Source organism: Lonchura striata, chromosome 17 (genome assembly GCF_046129695.1).
Source record: "Lonchura striata isolate bLonStr1 chromosome 17, bLonStr1.mat, whole genome shotgun sequence".
NCBI classification, from domain to species: Eukaryota; Metazoa; Chordata; class Aves; order Passeriformes; family Estrildidae; genus Lonchura; species Lonchura striata.
The window spans coordinates 8,412,404-8,426,082 of record NC_134619.1 but is presented as its reverse complement, the minus strand read 5'-3'; the positions used below and the strand labels follow the sequence as shown (position 1 = coordinate 8,426,082).

Below are 13,679 nucleotides of genomic sequence, written 5' to 3'. Positions count from 1 at the left end.
ACTGGGAAATGTCCCACTGGAGTCTGTTTGCCTGAGCTGTGACTAAAACGTTACTTGCAAGAGCAGATTTATCCGTCCCCAAATACAGTACTGCAGCCTCACCAGCCTTGAGCTTCTTCCCTGCTTCCATCTTCCACTGGCCCAGAGCAGTCTGTACACCCAGCATCCCACTGCTGGTGGGTGACTCTACTGCAGGCAACAAGCCTCCACTTCTGTCCCTGCACCCTCAAAATGCTGCTGGGCCAGGACAGTGCCCACCGTGCATCGAGCGAGACTCTGGAGAAGGCACCAAAGAGCTGAGGTGGGTGCTGAGGATACCAGTAGCCATGGCCACCTGGTGCACAGTGGGAGGGGGTCTGACAGCCTCAGCCTCAGCCCAGAGATGCCCGGAGCCCCGGACAGAGCTCCTGCCACGATGCCACTGGGCCATCAATGCCTGGCACCACTCACAGGCAGCGGAAGCGTAGCCTGGGGTCTCTGTCCCTGACCTGTCCGATGCCGTGGCAGCCCGGCTCAGTCCTCTGCTCCCCGCACTGAGTTAGATCTCAGCACCGGGCTCAGGAGGGCTGGCCCTGACCTGGGGGTGGCCAAGTCTGCCCCTGCCCCTGTCCGCGCCCTGCTCCCGCCCCCGGCGCGGCCGGCAAAGGCACCGGAGCGGCGGAGACGATGCGGGCGCCCGGAGCGGGGGCACCGCGGGGCGGGGAGAGGACCCGAGCTGCGGGCAGAGCCTCCCCGGCCCGCCGGGGCCCGCGCCAGCCCGTGGGGTTGCGGGGCCGCTGCCCCGGGGCCGGGGACGATCCCTGGGGCGGGTCCCTGGGGGAGGCCCCGGGGCCAGCCCGGGGCGCGGACCCGGCGCTGCATTCTCAGAGTCTCCAGCAGAGGCTGGGCCGGGCCGGGCTGGGCAGGGCTGGGCTGGGCTGGGCTGGCGGAGAAGGAGGGGAGGCAGGCAGGGAGCGAGGGGGAGGAAGGCGGCTCTCGCCGCACATGCAGCCCCCGCCGCGCACCCGCCGCCCGCGCCCCGCCCGCCCGGTGCCGGCAGCCGGCTCCGCTCGCCGCCGCCGCTCGGGGCTCCGCGCCGCTGCCGGGCTGCGATCGCTCTGTGCCCGGCTGCCCGGGCTGCGATCGCTCCGTGTCCGGCTGCCCGGGCTGCGATCGCTCTGTGCCCGGCTGCCCGGGCTGCGCTCCGCTCCGCGCTGCTGCCGGGCTGCGATCCGCTCCGTGCCCAGCTGTGGGGGCTCCGCTCCGCTCCGTGCCCGGCTGCCCGGGCTCCACTCCGCTCCACGGTGTTGCCCGGGCTCCGCTCCGCTCCGTGCCCGGCTGCGGGGGCTCCGCTCCGCTCCGCTCCGCACCGGCGGGGCCGCGCAGGATGCCGTGGGAGGCCGAGCGCCCGGCGCGGGGGAGCCGCCGCGGCCGCCGCCCCAGGTAAGAGCGGGCTTGGGGCGGGGGTTCGGGGCGGGGTTCGGGGCCGGGGTTCGGGACGGGGGTTCGGGGCGGGGGTTCGGGGCCGGGGTTCGGGGGAGCCCAACTTCTCCGTCCCTCGCCGCGCCGCAAACTTTGCCGCCGCTCGGCGGGGCTGCGGCGGGCGCTCCCCGCGGGTGAGGCGGGCTCGGCCCGGCCCCGGGGTCGCCGCCGCCTCGGGCCGGGCAGTCCCGCGGTGCCCCGGGGTGCCCGGGGGCCCCGGTCTCCTCGGTGTCGGCGGGCGAAGGCAGAGGTTTGATGCCTCCGGCGCGGCCGCGCCAGCGGCGGGTCCGAGCACACCCTCCAGTTGAAACAGTCCGGTGCTTGAAGAGCTGCGGCTCCTTTTCTAACCGGTGGTAGCTTAAAACATCCTCTTCGGGCTCGTCCTGCCCAAGATCCATCTCCCCATTTCTCTGGCTGAGACCAGAGCCTTTGCACCCATTCCGTGCCCATTCCGCACGGAATTTGCCTTGGGCGCGTGTGGATGTGTGGCTGCTGTGCCCGAGGAGCCCAGCGGGGGCCCTTTAGAGCCGTCCGGGTAACATCTCTCTTCACAGAGCCACATTTTTTTCTAACAACAAACTAAAAATAACTGTTCTAAAACTAGCACTTTCCTCATTTAAAATGTGGTTCCCAACTGGCTGAGCACAGGCCTTCTGGGAGCGAGATGTGCAGCCGCATCTGCTCCCTGGCGTGCCCCGGCCCAGTGCTGCCACGCCAGGTGCCTCTCACCGGGCAGCCCACCCTGTGCCATCTGGGCTCCTGCGGGCACTTGGCCGTGGGTCTGGGAGTGGAGGGATGCAGTCGATGCCTCTTCATTTTTATTTGCTTTCTGACCGTTTTAACATCCTGCACAATCTGGGGACATCTGCTCTGTCTTCTCATCTAGCCTGGTTTTATGCATGAACAAGACCAGTTACAGGGGTGATGGTGTAGGCAGCAGTGAGGAGGGGCAGGCTCAGGAGTTCAGACATAACTTCATAAGACAGTGCAGTGCACCTCAGGGAAGCCTTTGGACCTGAGAGGGCTGCGAAGGAAGGATGGGTGGCTCTGCCAGAGCTCTGATTCTCCTGAGCTTGTTTTCATGGCCTGAGGAAATAAATGGGGGAATGTGCCTCTCTGTCCCTGCTCCTGGGTTGGTACTTGTGCTGTTAAAATGCTTGTGTTGCAACACAGTCGTGCATACCACTGAGGAAATCTCAGCCCAAGACTTGTTTCTTTGGGACCTGTTTCTGTCTCTTCAGAGTACCCAATGCACAGAGCATGGCTGCAGTCTCTGTACTCATAGACTGCATGCCCAGCTCAGAACCTGGGCTTTGCCAGATTTTCCCTATGAGGCTGATGGATGCTCTCCACTTCTTTCAAGAACACTGGGTAATGAGTATTTGCAGAAAACAATTATCAGGGTTGGAGATCATTGTCCTGGTACATGAGTTTTTAAATGCTGAAAATAAATTGTTTCTCTGGCTCTAAGTCTGAAACGGTTTCTCTGTTCTGGTTCTGTGTTTGTTTGTGTTCAAGGCCAAAAGGTGGTTCTGCTGCTCATTGATGAATTCCTGAAATGTTGACAGTACCCTGAGAGTAGCACAGGGTAGAGCCCACTGAAATCTAAATAAGGTGGCCCAGATTCTGTGCTGACTTTTGTCTCATGTACGCCTCTGCTCCAGTGAGGTGAGGGTCAGATCAAGTGAGGTTTGGTCTCTGTATGAAAAGCCGATTGCTGAATAATACAGTGCTGAAATTGGTGGGCTTATGAAAGAAAAAGTATGTGCTGTTTCATAGTTAAAAAAGCCAGTTTTGTTCCTTCTGAAAAAAAAATGCCCTTTGCTTTTTGGTGCATTGACACTTTATAATATGATATAGTGATTTCATACCTATGACAGACAAGTGGCTACTGGAACAAGGTCAGTTTTAAAAGTCTTTTTCAAAAGAAGCTAGCAGGACTCCAGAAAAAAAAATTGAACGAAAAAAAGTTGTCTTTGGGTTAAAAATAGCAGTTAAAACCCTATTCTTCCTAGCTCCATCACAAAAATATTATATTTTCATGATTTAAATGCAATGTCATGTTTGAAAAATTCATAGTTCTTTCTTGTGTGTAAGGATTATGAGAAAAGGGTCACAATTTACTGTTGTTTATATTCTCTGGTCAGCTTTTGGTGTTTTTTTGCATTAAAAATAATATTGAGCTAGCAAGGCTTTTTTTTGCAGCAAATTTTACTTTTGTGCTCATAGTCACTATCCCATAGCAGTAAAATTTGGCTGGAAATGTTGCAGCAAGAATGTTTGTTTATTTGAAGCCCCTTTTTCAACCCACAGACTTTATTTCATTAGAAGGATTAGATTGTTTATGAAAGCTTTGAAACAAAACTGGACTTCAGGTGGGATTTAACCTGCTGTTATTCCTTTGAAGTACAATTACTTATTTTTTCAAATAATTAGTTTTTATATTTTAAAAACCCACATTTTAAAAGTAAAGGAACAGAGTTTGAAAAAGAAACAGTGTGGTGACACTTGGGTTCTTCTGACATCATGTCGCTAAAGAGTATTCATGCATAAGGATACAGCCATGTATGAATTTTTGTTATCTTTTAACCATGTGGTTATGCAACTGTGTTTGGGTTTACAAGCAGTGACACTTCTCTGCAGATAAGTCCATGCATATCCTGAGGCACAGGCCATTTTGAGTGATCTGCTTTCTTGAAAAATTACATGTAAAGATGAGGTGGGTGTGAATCCCATCCAGATTGCTTGCCCGAGGCTGTAGGTGGACACGGTGTACAGCTCCTTGCTGTTGCTGGGATCTCTTTTGTCTCTAGCACCAGCTTACCCCATGGTGTTTCTCGGTGGAAGAGGTGCCCAATGGGGAGGGATGTCACCAGCTCAGCCTCAGCCTGTTTGTTGCTCTGGGAATGTCCTGGCCATGCCCCCAGCACCCGTGTGCTCCTTGCTCTGCGGGCAGCAGGGTCCCCTGTGTCACCTTGGTGTGCCCTGGGCTGCAGGTGGGGGCACAGGGCTCTGTGCTTTGGCTCGGCCACTGCAGCATTCACAGGGCTCGTGCCTGCCTGTCCCTGTGAGCTGTGGTACTTGTGAAGTCCCAGCTCTACCCCAGCAGAAAAGCCAAGCCTTTGTGGCTGGATTTCAGCAGCAATTGCTGTAGACTTGGAGCATAGAGTTGGACTTGGACTCAGCTTTCACCCAACATGAGCTGAGTGTCCACTGCCTGCTCAGCTCTGTGGGACATCTGTCTCTGCAGTTGGGTCCATTTTTAGGGTTAGTTTCTGCTCTGGAGAGCTGTGGAGGGCTCAGGCATGGGGCTCTCTGCTCCTGCTGGCAGCCACTGCAGAGACCCATCCTTCCAGTTACTTCACAGTTTCTTTTTCATTTAGTCATCACTTTCTATTATTTGCGAAGTCCATAAAAGGAATACAGCACATTACAGTAATTTTCAATTTTATCCTTTGCAACAACTCTGCTTTCAGAGACTAGTCCAGGCTTTACTTTAGCCTGGCTCTGTATCTCTTGCATTTTTCTTTCTTTTTACAGTCCTTTGTGCTGTGGCAGGAAGAAGGGAGTTCTGGTTCATCCTGCCAGGGAATGGTTGTCGGATGGCATTTTTGTACTGGTTCTGCAGGACAATGTCTGGGTAGCAAAAGTGGATCTTTCTGCAGCAGTGTCTGCCTTTCATTACCCCACAGGGCTGGCTGGGATGCCTGCAGAGGGTCTAGGTCTAGCTCTGGGTCTTCTTGGTGGTGCTGCTCCTCAGATCCTCTTGCAGTGTGGATTTCTTCTTGCAAATGGATGTCTCAGCTCTTTGACAGCATTACAGCACCTTCTTCTGAGGGCCCGTGGGACTCTGTGGGCCTGAGCAAGTGGTAGCTGGCAGCTGGGTGTGGGGCCCAGGGCAGCCCCAGAGTTCCCTTAGCTATTGATGTTTCCTGGTGTGTGTACAACAAATGGGGGTAGAGGACTCTGCTGGGAGGTGGGAGCACAAGGAGGGACTGTTCACAGCACACGGGTTGTCTGGGGGTGCCTGTGCCTCAGTGGCTGGGCATTTTGTCTTCAAATGGGTTTCCAAGTGCTGTCTCAGCTGCTTCTGCACTGCTGACCCAGCCTCGGTGCTGGTGAGGGCACATACCAGTGTCACCTGGGGGTAGCTCTCCCCAGACTTCCTAGAAGACATCTTTGCCTAAAAGTTGGGGGACAGACCCTGCTAAGCTGAGGCCCCAGCACTTTTGTTCTTGAAAGCAGGTGTAGTTATGCCCTTGGGCATAGGAGAGGCAGCCAGCTCAAAGCTGGTCCATCTGTGCTCCAGCCCAAGGGCCAGGTTCATCTGGATCATTCATTGCTGCCACACCTACAAGCTGAAAATCAAGGTGCTTTTCAGAACGTGTCTCCTTTCTGCTGGGTGCCCCATCTCAGGATAGCTCACTAAACACAAGGCAAAGTTGCAATACTCATTGCAGGAAGGGCAGCACTTCTGTGTTCCCAGTCCGGCCCTCCTGCTCTTGTCTGGGAAATCTGCAGTTGCCTCCTCTCTGCCTGCTGTGCCCAGTTCTGCTGTCCTGCTTTTACTCACTGCCTTGCTCTGGCAGTGCCATCCACGAGCCTGGAGAAAACAAACCCAACAGAACTCATCCAGTTTTGACTCTACTCAGTGCTGCACTTCCTAATTTCAGATCTCTTGTGAGAGAGCCATGCTTTAGCTCACACTCCTCGGGGCTGAAGCTGTGGGCTAAGTGCCTGTTAGCAGTGCTGTCACACTGTTGTGGGCAGGGGGTGCTCCCCAGACAAAGCCACCTTGCTTGTCTCACGCTGTCAGTGCTGTCATTGTGCTGAATTTGGCCCTGCCTGGCTCATGATGAAAGCTGTGGCTGTGATGGAGGTGATGCTGGGCCTGGTGCTTCTCAGAAGCATCTACAGATTTGTGTCTGCCCTGTAGGAGCATTTAGTGAGGTGCCCTGTAGGAGCAGAGCTGGGAGCTCTGCCAGGGCACTGGTGTGTCAGGGCCGGTCACTGCATGGACTCAGATGGTCCTGAGCTTTGGTTATGGCAGTTCTGTGAGCTTTGCTCATTGAGAAATCCTTCAGGGAATCATGAAAGCAGAATTGTTTGTCCAGTACCCTTTTGCAGACACCCCCTGCCCCTCCCTGTTGCTCCTCCCTGCTACAGTACTCGAGGGAACACCAAAGGGAAGGAGACGTGGGCTCACGCCTCTCCAACACTGCTGTGCTCACCATTCATTGAGGGTTTTGTTAAGCCCTTCCCAATTGGATGTAGCCAGTGGCATCAACAACTGCAGGTGACTTGAAGCCTGAGGTCCTCAACTCACCTGAAGCTGCTGATGGCCAGAAGCTTTCCACAGCCAGTGATGGGATGTGAAGGTAGTCGCCATAGAAACATCTTGGACAATAAGTGGAGCCTTGAAAGCTCTGAATGCCTTTTGGCAGGAGCCCACGTGTGAATGTGGGTACAGGTAGTGATGTTCACCCTGCACACCAAGGCTGTGAGTGAGACATTTGGAAACTGCAGCTGTGGAAGCAAGCACAGGATCTGAGTAGTGCTTTGGTAAGCTGGCACTTCCCTGAGGTTTTGATGGCAAAACAGAGTCAGAGCAGGAGGGTGTGATGTGGTCACAATACTGGCCTGGCAGGAGGGAGTTCATTCCCACAGATGAGCTGTCCAGTTCTGTGCAGCAAGCAGCTCCTCCTGGGTGCTGCAGCCACAGGCCTGGGGCAGCTTCATCCCCAGTGCTGTGCCCAGCAGCACTTGGGGACTCAGCACAGCCTCTGCAGGTGACACCTCTCTGTCTCTGGACTCCTTCTCGAGCACTGCTGCCCTTCCCCATGCTCTGGTGAGCTGTGTGCAGATAGACACCAGCCAAGGAAGGGCCCCATGCCCACCTGAGAGGTGTTGGAGCTGGGTGCCCTGGGCTGTGTCTCCTTGGTGCCCCTCTGCTGCCTTTGGGGCAGAGCCTGGGTGCCCCTGGCTGGCTGCTTGCTCAGAGGTCACAGGCTGCCCAGGGAGCCTGATCATCTTGATGGGAGCTTGTGGGACAGATGGAACCTCTGGCTCTGAGGCCCCACTGTTGGCCAGAGTCAGCAAATACAGATAAAGTTTTGGCTGGCACAGAGAAACCATACTGGTCTGGCCATCCCAGGAGGGAAGAGAGCTGGAAGCTGTGGGACAGGGCCTTGTTCTGGCAGCCTCTGCTCTGGAATGGATGTTCCTTTGTGCCAGAGAGTAACTTCTGTGTGTGCCTGGGGATGCTGCAATTCCTTCTCCAGTCCTGCTTCCTTGCATCTCTGTCTGTCACACTGGGATTATCTCCCTCCGTTCCTACTGCAGCTTCTTCCCGGAATCCCAAATCCCCAAAATGCTGTTTTTCCAATAATCCTTGTCATTAAAAGTGGCTCCTAAGCTCCAGGCACCTCCTCCTGTCCTCATCATCCTCTCTAGAGAGAATCAGTTTGAGTTGTGCATATACTAACAGTGAGCAAATCATCTTGTTAACCTGAGACAGGACAGTTTTGTTCCCCCCGCCTCCCCACCCCCACTACCAGACTGCAGAGTTACCCTTAGATCTTTCTGTATTTTCACTATTCAGTGTTTTTAGCTGTGTGAAAATGTGCTTTCTTTGCTATTGTTATGGCCCCAACTAGGCATGTGGCTGTTGCTGACAGTGTTGTGCCTGTGTGGGAGAGGGAATTGTTTCCCCTGCCAGTGGAGTCTGGAAGGTCAAGGATAGACAGGTGAGGGAGGGGTTTGCATGGAGAGCTGGACTTCACCAGCTTTCTGAGCTTGGCTGCCTTCCCACTTATGAAATACAGCTAAACCTTTTGATGGCAGGTAGGAATAGCTGAGCATCAGCAGAGTCCTTAAGAAATTACATCCCTGCTTAAACTTTAAAAAGTCAGCTGAACACCCATTTGCTACAGCCCTCCCGGGCTGTTTCCTAGCGGCACGGTATTTTTTTTTTCCAAAATAATTCCTGCTGCAGCAATGCTGTCCCGAGGCAGGGCACCCCTTCCCTGGGCATCCTCCGCCGTGCCGCAGGGATGAGAGCTGCGGGATGCGGCGCGGGGTCAGCCGGGCTGCGGCTGCTCCCGGTGCCGGGGCACGGGCGGGGGCTGCTCCCGGTACCGGGGCCGGCAGAGGGAGCCATCCTTCCTCCTTTCCCTGCACAGCCGCCGTGCCAATTAACCAATTAATCTGAAAGGTGCTGCCCGAGGTGAGCTGAGAGCTAGGCTCCTCCATCGGGCAGCGGCTCTGCTCGTCTCGCTGAGGAGTGACCGTGTCTTTCCCAAATCCCTCTTTCCTGCCTTGTTGCCCAGATTCATGTCTCCGATGAGCCCTTGGGTGGGTTTGATCCGGCCCAGCGTGATGCAGGAGCGGAGCAGCCCCGTGGCAGCTATGGCAGAGGCTGGTGCCAGCTGGGTGTGTGAGCGGGGGACAAGCCCCAGGTGTGCCAAGGACTGGGGCTGCCACTCTGAGTCCCCTGGCATGAGCGGCCAGGGGCTGTGGCTGACCCTGCAGATGAAGACATGGCCTTGCCCAGGAGTTGGCAGTGGATTAGTGAAGGCAGACAAGGGCTTTGGAGAGCTTTAAGTCCTGCTAAGAGGACTGACTGTTGTGCTGACAGATGATGCTGCTCCTGTCCTTGGCACCACAAAGCAATGGCTGCAAGGAGTGAGTGTAGGCACTGAACTCTCCCCAGCTCGAGTAGCCACCACAGGTGGGCATTTGTGGATTTTTCTCTGAAAAAGCGGTTTACATTTTTGTGTAATGGGAGACTCACGTCTGGCTAGGAAGGATGCTGGAACCATCAGTTGAGGCTCTAATTGGTTTTGCACCTAGAGTGCTAATATATTTCAGTGGATTAGATGGGGAGTGGGGTGGTGCTTGGCTGCTCCAGAACTGGAGATGTGAGCTCTCATCACAGGACTGAGAGGCTCAAAGCATTGTGCAAGGAGAATGGCAGCTTCTCACTCTGCCACGGCTGCTGCTTTCTGGTTAATGCATTTGGAAGGGTTCAGTCTGATTTCCTCTGCTCTGGCTGTGAATGTGGCCTGCACTGGTGCAGCCGAGTGTTTTGGGCCTGTTATGGGATAGCCATGGTAAGCAGCTAAGCCCCACACAGCCAATTACTCACTCTCTCATTCCCAAGTGGGTCATGGGAAGAGGAAAGGAAGAGTAAAAGCAAGAAAATGTGTGGGTTGAGATAAAAATGGTTTAAAAAGTGAAAGTGAAAGAAGAGAGAAAGAAAACAAGGGATGTGAAGGCGAACACTCACTACCTTCTGTGTGTGAACTGATGTCCAGGAGTTCCTGAGCTAAGGGTGGCAACCCCACCCCAGGATCTCTCCTCTCCCTTTTTGTTGCTGAGCATGATGTTAGATGGGACAGGGTAGCTTTGTGGTTGATCTGGGTAATCCACTCCCAAACTCTTGTGCACCCCCAGTCTGCTTACTGGGGGATGTGGTGAGAAGCAGAGAAGGCTTTAACACTGCAAACACCATTTGGCAGTAGCTAAAATATCAGTGTGTTACCAGTTTTGTTTTGGTCACAAACCTAAAACTCAGCACCAAGCAAAGCTAATTAACTCCCTCCAAACCATACCCAGTAGAGGACATTTAAACATCTCTTAGTGCTCACACTGAGGGAGATGCCTTGGAAAAGAGTCCTTGGGCAGTAGGAGATGGGGCCTCTGTCCTGTGGATCTGCTGGCCAAGGCTCACTCAGGCTGACCAGGACAGAGGCATGGCACTGCCTGGGTGCTGCCAGGCATGGGAGAAGCTGGAGAAGCAATGGAGTGCTGGAAAGCAAGCCTTGGTAAGCAGGGCTGTGTGACAGTGGTGAGCTGCTCACTCAGCTGGTGTAAATTATTCTCAGTCCTTCAGAGTGCTGGAGCTGGCAGGACAGGCTCTGACCTGGGACTGCTCAGGGCGGCTGCTCAGCATCTCCCTTCACGTCCTGGCCACAGGCTCCAGTCAAGTTTGGTGCTTCTAGGGAGGCATTTTCCAAACCTTAGGCTGTCCCAGAAGGAGAAAATCCTGCAGCTGAGCTTGTATTGCTTATAGTAAGCGCTGTCAGGGTTGTGAAAAGCTGCTGTGAAATAGAATCGAGAGGGAGGGACTGTGAAGCACCAGGCTGGAAGGCCTTTTCTTTAAACTGCAGCTGAGCTGGGCTTAGGCAGAGGTAGGACACAATGTCTGGTCCTGGTTTCCAGAAGGCAGCACATGCATTTCCCTTGTGAGTGATCAAAGGCTGGGACTGAGACTCATCTGTATCTTTTTTATATCTAGTCCATCACTATGCTATCTGGTGCTTCCCAAGTATATATAGAAATAGCTTTTTTTTTCTTTGTCCTCTTCTAGACAATGCCTGGAGTCTTTGAAAACTTCTTATGTTTTGTATGTTTTTGTGTGTGAGGTCTGACTGTGCCTCTGTGTACCAAGATGTAGAAAGCTGTTTCCTGAGTGAATGCTCTTGGTGTCCTCCACCCTGGGGGCCCAAGGAGTGCCCAGATGCAATGCTTGTGTCTGGCTTGGTCCTGAAGCTCTCAGAGATTTGTAATCAGCCTTGCTCAGGGCAGCTGTGTCTTGTTTTTCTGTTTTGGAATCACAATGACTGTGTGTTCAAGGTGTGAGTTTCGGTGTCACACCACTGTGAGGTGTGAGGGGCAAGACATGTACAACTCAGAGGTCCAGGGGGGCTGGAATGGCTTCTTGGCTGGACACTGCTTGGATTTGGATGCCCAAATTCTGCCCGAGGTTGCTGCCAGCCCAGCAGCCTGAGTTAGGTGGTGGGTGGGAGAGGAGGACGTGAAGTCCAGGTTGACACATTCCAGTATCCAGCTGGAGCAGTGGGGCCTGGAGATGGTTGTGGCAGCACTCAGGGGGTGATGCGCAGTTTGGATTTCAGCCCTTGTGCAAGTGACCACATAGGTTGGGTGTGGTGGGCTCTGGGCTGGGGACTTGGGGCTGTGTGAATGGGCTCTGATGTGACTGCCATCAAGGGAGCTAGAAAGGAGTTGAAGGGAGAGGTGAAGCAGCCCAGAGGACAAAGGCAGTGCAAGCAAGGGTCTGCAGTGCAGTGACAGAGCAGGATGCAAAGGGTCAATGTGTGTGAGGGTGACAAAGCTGGAGAAAACCATACAGGGAAGCGGCTGTGTCTGTACATGTGTCCTGCCACTTCTCCCTCTTGCAAGCACTGCTTAGGGGAGAGCAGGGGTGCTCAGAGCTAGGGTCTGTCCGTGTCTTTGGTTGTGAGGATCTTTCTCTGTCAGAGTGGCTGCTGTACTGAGTGGGGAGGGTGGGTCAGGGGAGTCCTGCGTGTGCCCTGGGTGTTCTCAGGGAGATCCCATGCTGAAGCCGTGCCAGGCTGCCAGCCTGGGGTGGGGCAGGAGGAGTGGGAGCTGCAAATGGCTGCACCTGCCTGTGTGAGTGTCTGTGCCCTCTCCTGCACGCCCACACTCCCACATGTTCCAGCACAATCCTGCTTGCTCACGTGTATGTGTATCTACTTCATTCTATTCTTTCCCATGCACTTTGTCCATTCGCCTTTCTGTCCTCCCTATTGCTGCTGTAATCTCTCTCTTTCTTTCTCCCTTTGTTGCCTGGGCTGCTTTGCTGCCTCTTACTTTACCATGTCCCTCTTTATTCCTTTTGATAATAATAACATTAGAACATACATACAAGGCCCCAAGGTCCCAGCTTTGTGCAGATACATGAGGAAAGACCCTTCAAAGCCTCTGTGCTGGGTTGAGAAGATTCTCACAGTCTCACTATTTCCCGGAGTGTCAGAGGCAAAGGGCTGGATTGTGAAATGTGAATTTTGACTGTGCAAAACCTCACGCTGCGTCCTCTGTCCATCCAGGAATGTCAGAAGTGAGGATGCCAGTCTTGTTTGATGGAGTTTTACACCAAAGCCCTGAACCCCCTGTGCCTGATGGAGGAACTGAATGATAATCCCCCTTTATCAGTTGTGCTGAGCAGAGTGGTTGTTCCCAGGGCTCCCAGTCTGTCCCTTCCTCTTTGTGCTGTTGGTCTGGTAGTGACATTAAAGTGAAGCTACTTGCAGATTCTGTTCCAGTCTGCTGTGTTCATGTGCTTCAAGCTTTCAGAAATGTTCTCCCTTTCAACTGCAATTTGCACATTTGGCCTCTACTGAGAGGTGACGCTTCAATGGGATGCTGAAGTCTGGTGGTTGGAAAGCAGTGTTTCTGGTGATGCACTGAGCTTTGCATATGTGATACCCACTGTATTTCCTGTGCTTGAGGGCCCTGTGTGGCTGCTAGATGCTGGCTCACAGTCTGAAAATACAGCAAAATTTAGCTTGTTGCTGTTGTCTGCAAGTTGGAGGAGGAATCAAATCCGACTTTGTGGAGGAGGAATCAAATCTTTTTCCTCACTCGACATAGTGGTCAGAATTTCTTGCAAAAGGAAGGCTGGTGCTGCATCTGGCTTGCAGAATCATATCCAGAGACCCACAGGCTTGTCATAAGGATGTATCTTTGCTGTGCTAGTCCATCACAATTCAGACCATAGCTAGCAAAGGGCTCTGAAATCAGGAGACACATTTAACACCTTTTATTCCTCTTAAAGTCCTCCAAAGAATGTACTTCCTACGTGTAGTGGTCTCTTTCAGCCTTGTTCAGCCACACTCCAGTTTTCTGATATTTCCACTTCAGCTCTCTCATAGGTGAACCTTCTGTTATTTATGCCTGTGTCCCAAATCTCCTTGCTGAGAGCTGGATTTGGGAAAAGAGCAAGCAGTAAAATCAAAAGCCATCACCTGTTCCTGTGGTTTGCTGCTCTTTGCTGCCCTTTGAGTTTATGTACAACAAATTGTCTGTTGGAAAGTCTGTCCCTGCAAACAGCAACAGGCTGTTTTGGGATATTTGCTTCTCCTGTGATTTCTCTTTGAGCAGCATGACTCAAGAACAGTAGAAGGAGATAGGGGTGGGCTGTAGCAGCAGGACCCTCTGTTTTTGTCTCTGCAGTAAAGGGGCTGTAACACCTGTGCCAGCCTTTTCCTGGGCACCTTGCACCACTGTGGAGCCTTTTTGCCAGTCACTTCATTGGGACTGGCTGTCAGCAGGATCATTTCCTTCTTTCTTTGGGCAAAGTGCCTCAGAGAGCCTGAGCACACTTTCCGAGGAGAAAGTTGGTCTCTCCACAGACCTGGGGGAAGATGTCATTTGTGCATGCAGCAGGGTTGGCA

The 13,679-nt window shown here is 53.5% G+C and overlaps 1 protein-coding gene across 1 annotated transcript in view; it reads left to right on the top strand.

Annotated features, from left to right (window-relative positions):
* The first annotated feature begins 1,328 nt into the window (after positions 1-1,328).
* Positions 1,329-13,679, top strand: part of CDH22 (cadherin 22) — a 76,158-nt gene continuing 63,807 nt past the window's right edge. Inside the window, exon 1 of the mRNA XM_021540884.2 lies at positions 1,329-1,422. The gene's annotated coding sequence lies outside the window, so the exon portion shown is untranslated. The remainder of the gene's footprint in view (positions 1,423-13,679) is intronic.